We start from the raw sequence: 7706 nt of genomic DNA, 5'->3' as shown, positions 1-7706 counted from the left end.
ATTCATTAGGGGATGATCGTGCAAGATCAGTTGTTGAAGATGTTTTGCAATCTATTAGTCTTAATGAGATTACTGGTAATGATGAGCCTACTGATGATGCACAAGGTTAGAATGGAGAAGAAAGAATTTCTGCTGCTTCTGAAGTTCAGAATGAAATCAAAGGAACATTTGTTGATTCTAATGTGCAAGCTAATGTAAATTTGAAGGTTCCTGAATCATCATCTTATGTTGCTTCTGATGTTCCTAAGGTTAATCCTTTGGCTATGGTTCTTTACGGTCCTATTGTTGACAGTCAGGACATTCAGTCATCTAGCCAAGATAAACTTGAATTTGCAACAAGTCAAGATATTTTTCAAAGTCTTGAAACTCTGGCTACACTTTCAACTCAAAATGAAGTTCTTTTGTCAAGCCAGGAGTTTAATCAAAGTGAAATAGTGGGGTCAAGCCATGAATTTAATCCTTCTACTCAGGAGAATATGAAGGATATTTCTGAAGATGTTATCCATCTTTCAACTCAAGAGAACACTCAAGATATAACTGAAATTGCTGGTGCTGGTGATGATGCCCTTCCTCTTTCAACTAAAAAATGGCTTGATGAAATTAGAGAAATACAGAGGAAAGATAATCCTGTTACTTCAAAGAGAGTGTTATCTGATAAATCTACTACTACTTCTGGTGAGGGAGTTGAAGGATCTGATAAGAAAAAGAAGGCTCCTCAAAGAAAGAATCCTCGGAAAAAGGCTTCCACTCAAGCAAAAGGGAAAAAGAGAGAAAGAAAAGAAATTTTGACATCTTTTGTGGCAGGTTGCACTCCTAAAGAGTCAATGAAAATTCTTAGGGAAAAATTTGATGAAGTTGGGATGGCAGATGGTGAGGAGATTAAAACTTCTAATGATACTATTGTACAATCTGCTGAATTAATTAGCTGCGATATTGACTGTGGTGCACATGGTGCTTATAAATTACAGTTAATATCAAAATTTATGAGGCTTAACTGCAAGAGAGTATCAACAATGAGGAGTTTACGGCTGATGGTTGCAGATTACTATTTTATTCAAAATTATTCTGGAGTGTCGATGTCGTAAGTTATTTTTTTTTCTTTTCTTTTTATGTTGTGTTAGTTAAAAATTTTAAATTGTGCACTGTGTGTTACTTATGTTATTAGTGTTACTTGTATAGGGTTACTTATTTTATCAGTGTTACTTGTATAGGGTTACTTGTATTACTTATATTAAGTTACTTTTATTAGGATTAGTTGGGTTATTTGGATTTGGTTAGTTTTGGTTACTTGTATTGTTGGACTGTTGGTTACTAGTTACTTATATAGGGTTACTTATATAGTATTATTTGTATTGTTGCATACTAGTTACTTGTATAGGGTTAGGGTTGCTTTTATAGGGTTACTTGAATAGGATTATTAGTATTGGTGGTTACTTGTATAGGGTTACTTGTATTGTTGGATACTAGTTACTTGTGTAGGGTTAGGATTGCTTGTATAGGGTTACTTCTATAGGGTTACTTCTAAATTAAACTCAGTTAGTTATATCTGTTACTTGTAAATTTTGATTATTTGTGTTACTTTTAAATTTTTATATCTTACTTGTAAGTTATACAATTTTGCTTAAATTATATTTATTTATTTTTATGTGTTACTTGTAAATTTTGATTAGATGTTGTTTTATGGTCTATGGTACTTACTTTTATTCATATTTAAACAGGGAGTTTCTAGTATATTTCAATGAGCTCTACAGTTTACCTAGAGAAGAATTTTTTACATTGTTCCAAAAGGAATTGATTTCAAGTCGAATTTTGGATTGTTTTTTTATCTTGTTGAATTATGTTGAGGTTAAACAAGATAATCAACTACCAAGATTCTTTTTCGGTGGTGAACATATGGTAATTTTTTAATACTTTTTTTTTATAATTTTAAATTTTTTATAGTGTATGTTTTATATCATGTGTTTATATTTACTTTATGTATACAGTTGCCTCTTTTGCGTTGTATATCTAATGGAGAAGGTTGCATATATGAAAATGAAGTTTTTGGAGCATGGGATATGTGGACTGAATCAGTTCAATGTTGTGAATTACTAGATGCAATGTTGGTATGTTTTCGTTTTACTCTTTGGTTACTTGTATTCTGTTATTTGATTTATTTTGTACAAGATGCTTTAGTTGAAATTAAATTATTTTGTGCAGATATTCATACCAATCTATCACGGAGAATCATTATTCTGTTGTAGTGATAAATTTCTACACTAAAACTGTTGACTACTTGGATAATAGAACCTATTCCATGCATGTTGAAATTGAAGAAAAACCCAATTCAAAGAAAGGGAAAGTTGCAACCAAAAGGGGTACTAAAAACTTCAAAATTTCTACAAAATTTGATGAATTTCACACTGAGTATTATACTCTTACTTGGTACTTGGTAAGTTTTAAAATTTTGTTAAATAAGTGAACTTGTATGGTATACTCAATTTCTATAATTACTTGAATTAAGGAATTCTGGAGTTACTTGTACTGATTAATTAGGGAATTTTTTGAAGTATGGTTGATATAGGGTGTACAATGAAAACGATAAATATGGTCTTGGAATAACTGGGGTTACTTGTAATAAAATTATTGGAATTACTTATATTGTGGATTACTGGTATAATATGTAATTAGGATTATTGGAGTATAGTTTATAGTGCAATTACTTACATGATAGTTAAAAATATTTGGAGTTACTTGTATTTTTTTGCTGTTAAATATATACATGTTACTTGTATTTTTAGGACTTTTGGAGTTACCTGTATTTTTTTTTTTTTTTTGTAATTAACAGATCTTAGTTGTATCAGTTGCTTTTATAGTTTATTTAAATTGTAAACCTGTAGTTCCTAATGTTTATTTTGTTCCAAAGGCTTTATATGTCGAAATATTTGGTTTTAAAAGGTCATGATTATGGAGAACTTGTCAAGGATTTCACCATTCAAATGATCCCACTTGATTCTCAAAAGTGCTCTTTTGAAACAAATGATTGTAGAATCTTTTGTTTGTATCATTGTGCCACATTTGAGGGGAAAGCATTTAAATGTAAAAATTTGACTCAGGTATAAAGTTTTTATTTATATTTTTTATATAATTTTATTTGCTACTTTTATGTTTGTTACTTATTACTCTAAATTTGTTTTTTAGGCATTGGAGGGACGTCGTTTTAGAGCAGAAATATGTGCATCTCTGGCTTTATGTAATTTGAATTTAAGACGAGATGATGTTTTAACAAATGTGAATGCTTTTTGTGACAACAACAAAGAGATTTATGCTGAAGTCATACTCAATGAGGAAATATCAAAGACTAACAATATTGCTCAACCAATTAAGAAGGCAAAGAAGGTTAGTCTGTCTTAAAGCAAAAAAAGAGTTTGGTGAAGAAAAAGATGAAGGCTAAAGAAAATACACCTAATAAAGAGAAGGAAAAGAAGCACTTCTAATTGCTGCAACTGTAGCTGCAGAAAAAAAGGCAGAGAAGATTAAGGCCGCTGCAAAACGGTGTTCTAAAAGAAAGAAGTAAGGAGTTTTGTAATAAATTTCAATTAGTTATATTGAAAATTTTTATTTTAATATGTTGAACACTTTATAGGGGCTGTACTTTTTAATAGTATGACAGTCTTTCATTTTTAGTACATTTTGAATCTAAAATTATATATATATATATATATATATATATATATATATATATATATTCCTTGCATGGGTTATTTCATTTAATTTTTGATTACTTCTATTAATTATATGTTATATAAGGAGTTCCATGTAATGGTTAGCTATTTTTATATGTTTAATAGTTGTAAAATTATTCTTATGTTACTTGTATTGCATTACTGGTATAGTTTTACTCAAGTTAATTCTAGTTAGTTACTCTTATTGTTTTACTTATCTACTTGTATTGGTATAATTGCAATACTGATAACTTATATTAAGTTACTTTTATTGAGCTTAGTTGGGTTATTTGGATTTTGTTAGTTTTGGTTACTTGTATTGTTGGTTACTAGTTACTTATATTGTTGAATGCTAGTTACTTGTATAAAATTACTTGTATAGGATTAGGATTACTTATATAGGGTTATTTGTATGTTAGAGTTGCTTGTATAATAGTACTTGTATTGGTGGTTACTTGTAGAGGGTTAGGGTTACTTGTATAGGATTACTTGTACCGGTGGTTACTTGTTTTATTGGATACTAGTTACTTGTAAAAATTAACTTATATAGGATTATTTGTATTATTGGTGGTTACTTGTATAGGATTACTTGTATTGGTGGTCACTTTACTTGTATATGGTCACTTTTCTTGGATATGGTTACTTGTAGAATTACTTGTACTGGTGGTCACTTGTATAGGGTTTTTTGTATAGAGTTACTTGTATAGGGTTACTTGTATAGAGTTAGGGTTACTTGTATAGGTGGTTACTTGTATAGGGTTACTTGTATTGTTGGATACTAGTTACTTATATAGGGTTAGGGTTAATTGTATTGTTGGATACTAGTTACTTATATAGGGTTAGGGTTACTTGTATAGGGTTACTTGTATTTTTATATAAGGTTACCTGTATTTTTTTGTATGGTTACTTGTATTTTTGAATACTAGTTGTTTGTATAGGGTTACTTGTATTTTTTTTATAGGGTTACTTGTATTTTTGAATACTAGTTACTTGTATAGGTATAATAGTTACTTGTATAAGGTTAGGGTTACTTTTATAGGGTTACTTGTATTTTAATATAGGGTTACTTGTATAGGTATACTAGTTACTTGTATAAGGTTAGGGTTACTTGTATTTTTATACAGGGTTACTTGTATTTTTGTATAGGGTTACTTGTATTTTAATATATGGTTACTTGTATTTTTGTATAGGGTTACTTGTATAAGGTTAGGGTTACTTTTATAGGGTTACTTGTATTTTTGTATAGGGTTACTTATATAGGGTTACTTGTATAAGGTTAAGGTTACTTTTATAGGGTTACTTGTATTTTAATATAGGGTTATTTGTATAGGGTTACTTGTATTTTTGTATAGGGTTACTTGTATATGGTTACTAGTATTTTTCAATACTAGTTACTTGTATTGGGTTACTTGTAGATTTACTTGTATTGGTGGTCACTTGTATAGGGTTACTTGTATAGGGTTAGGGTTACTTGTATAAGGTTGGGTTACTTGTAGATTCACTTGTATTGTTGGTCACTTGTATAGGGTTAGGGTTACTTGTATATGGTTGGGTTACTTATAGATTCACTTGTATTGCTGGTCACTTGTGTAGGGTTACTTGTATAGAGTTACTTGTATAGGGTAAGGGTTACCTGTATAGGGTTACTTTTATTTTTGGATACTAGTTACTTGTATTGAGTTACTCGTATAGGGTTAGGGTTACTTGTATAGGGTTACTTGTATAGAGCTACTTTGTATAAGGTTACTTGTATAGGATTACTACTTAAGTGATTACTGTATAGGGTTATTACTTACTGTTTGCTACTTTTATCAGGGTTTACATGTAATGGTTACCTGTAATTAAAATGTAAATAAAAACTTAAACTTACAACATTAGTAAAATATTATAGTCATTAATTCAAAAGTTTATATAATAAAAATAAAAAAAAATAGAAAAACAATCTATAAATTATTACTCTGACATGTAACCCTAAAATAATTTTGGGTTTTGAATTGGAGTTATGGTTCCAAATTCTCTAGCATTTCCTTTAGCTTGCATTGCTCTTGTTTTCTTTGCTTTAGGTTGTTTGCCTTTCTCAAAATTCCCTTTTATTCTTTTGCTTCTGCCTTTTGTGTTTGCTTTTTCTGGATCCATGACTGCAGGGACTTCTTCATTTACCTAATTTGGTGATGTTTCCTGTTGAACACTTGAAGATGGTTGTTGATTACTTGATTCTTCTTCTTGATCAGATAAAGTTTCCTTCTCCTTTCTCTTTTCCAATTCCCTTTTGAATTCATCTGCTTTCTCTTGTATCAATTTGAAATGTGATTCTACCAAGGTGCATGTTTCTTTGTGGTCTTGACATTTTATGAGTAGATTGTAGCTTCTTCTTGCCATTGTGTGACGCCAAGGCATTAATTTGTCTGACTGAGATTCTGCTTCTGTTGCAACTTCATCCTTTTTTTCCAAACATGTTCTTTTGCCATTTTGGTCCATCTTGAAGAAATGTATAAAGTAGGAATCTTTGTCACATTATGATGATGCAAGATCTTTAAACAATTATAACATAGCCAGCCAACTTCTTCAAAATTCTTGCAAGAACATGCTATTTTATTTATGCTTGGTTATATGTAACCTTTTGTCTGCTACTTTCATCATATTCAATATGCACTTGATAAAAGTAAAAGTCTCCTGCAGTAGCATGAAGATAAGTTAGGCAACCAATTGAGTACATGAATTTTGTTTCAAAATATCTGAATATGGTTTGTGTATATATTTCAGAAGCATGTCTAAGTAATCCAATAAAAGGAATACTTGAAGTTGGGTTCGAATTAGAACATTTAAAATCAGCATTTGACTCGATCTTTCTCATATCTTCATTGTTTGATTGAATATTTTGAAGAAATCTGTTAGACTTGTGTTTTTGTTAGCTTTAAATCCAACTGCATTATTTGCACTTTCGCTTCTTTGTGATGATAGCATACCAGCAGAAAAAAAGTCTTTACTTAATGTTGTACAACATTTTTTTCTCAAACCATACAATCTTTTGAACCATTTATTGTTTTCAAGTTTGTATTTGGCAATCATTTCTTCCCAGCATGTCTGTAATAAAGAAGTATGGTTGTACTTATAAATAATAAACAAAATTTACTTCTTAATTTATAATACATGTAATGGCTACTAGTATAAGTTTGCAGGAAATCTTACAAGTAACCATTACATGTAATCATTTGTAACCATTACATGTGAAATCTTACAAGTAACCATTACATGTAATATTTTATTAGGAATATATTTGTATGTATTATGTGTTATTAATACAAGTAACCTCTTTATATAACTTAGTAACACATATATTTGTATGTATTATAGTTATATAAAGAGTTTACTTGTATTAGGAAGTTATAGTGGTTACCTGAAATTCTTCATCTATCACACATCCAGAAAGACATTTGTTAAAAGCATCTTTGAATGAGGTATATCTTTTTAGTGCTCCAAACCTTGATACAACATTTTTTATAAGGTGCCAAATACATAATCTGTGTCTTGAATGAGGAAACACCTATAAGGTTGAAAATATAGATATTATTTCTTAGCTTAATATGCAAGAGTAGTATTTCTTTCATATTCACCGTTACTATAATTATAAACATTTTCAGAGAGTACCTTTTGAATTGCTTTAGACATTGCCAAGTCTTAATCTGTGAATATTGAAGCAGGTCCACTACCACCCATTGACTTTTTAAAAGTGTCTAAAACCCACTCAAATGTTTCTATTTTCTTATCAGCAATAAAAGCACAACCAAACATTACATTCAGCCAATGATTGTTAACACCAACAAGAGGAGCACAAATAATATTATATTTGTTTGTCCTATATGTGGTATCAAATACGACAACATCTCCGTAAATTTAAAAATCTTCCTTCATTTCAGAATCTCTCCAAAAAAAAATTGCATTCAGTTTGTTTTGGTTTTCATCGCCTCCTAACTTAAATCTGAAAAAGAAATTCAGAGGTTA

The sequence above is a fragment of the Chenopodium quinoa genome, unplaced genomic scaffold, assembly GCF_001683475.1.
Source record: "Chenopodium quinoa cultivar QQ74 unplaced genomic scaffold, ASM168347v1, whole genome shotgun sequence".
Classification (NCBI taxonomy): Eukaryota; Viridiplantae; Streptophyta; class Magnoliopsida; order Caryophyllales; family Amaranthaceae; genus Chenopodium; species Chenopodium quinoa.
The sequence above is the reverse complement of the archived record's forward strand: the minus strand, read 5'-3'. Positions refer to the sequence as shown.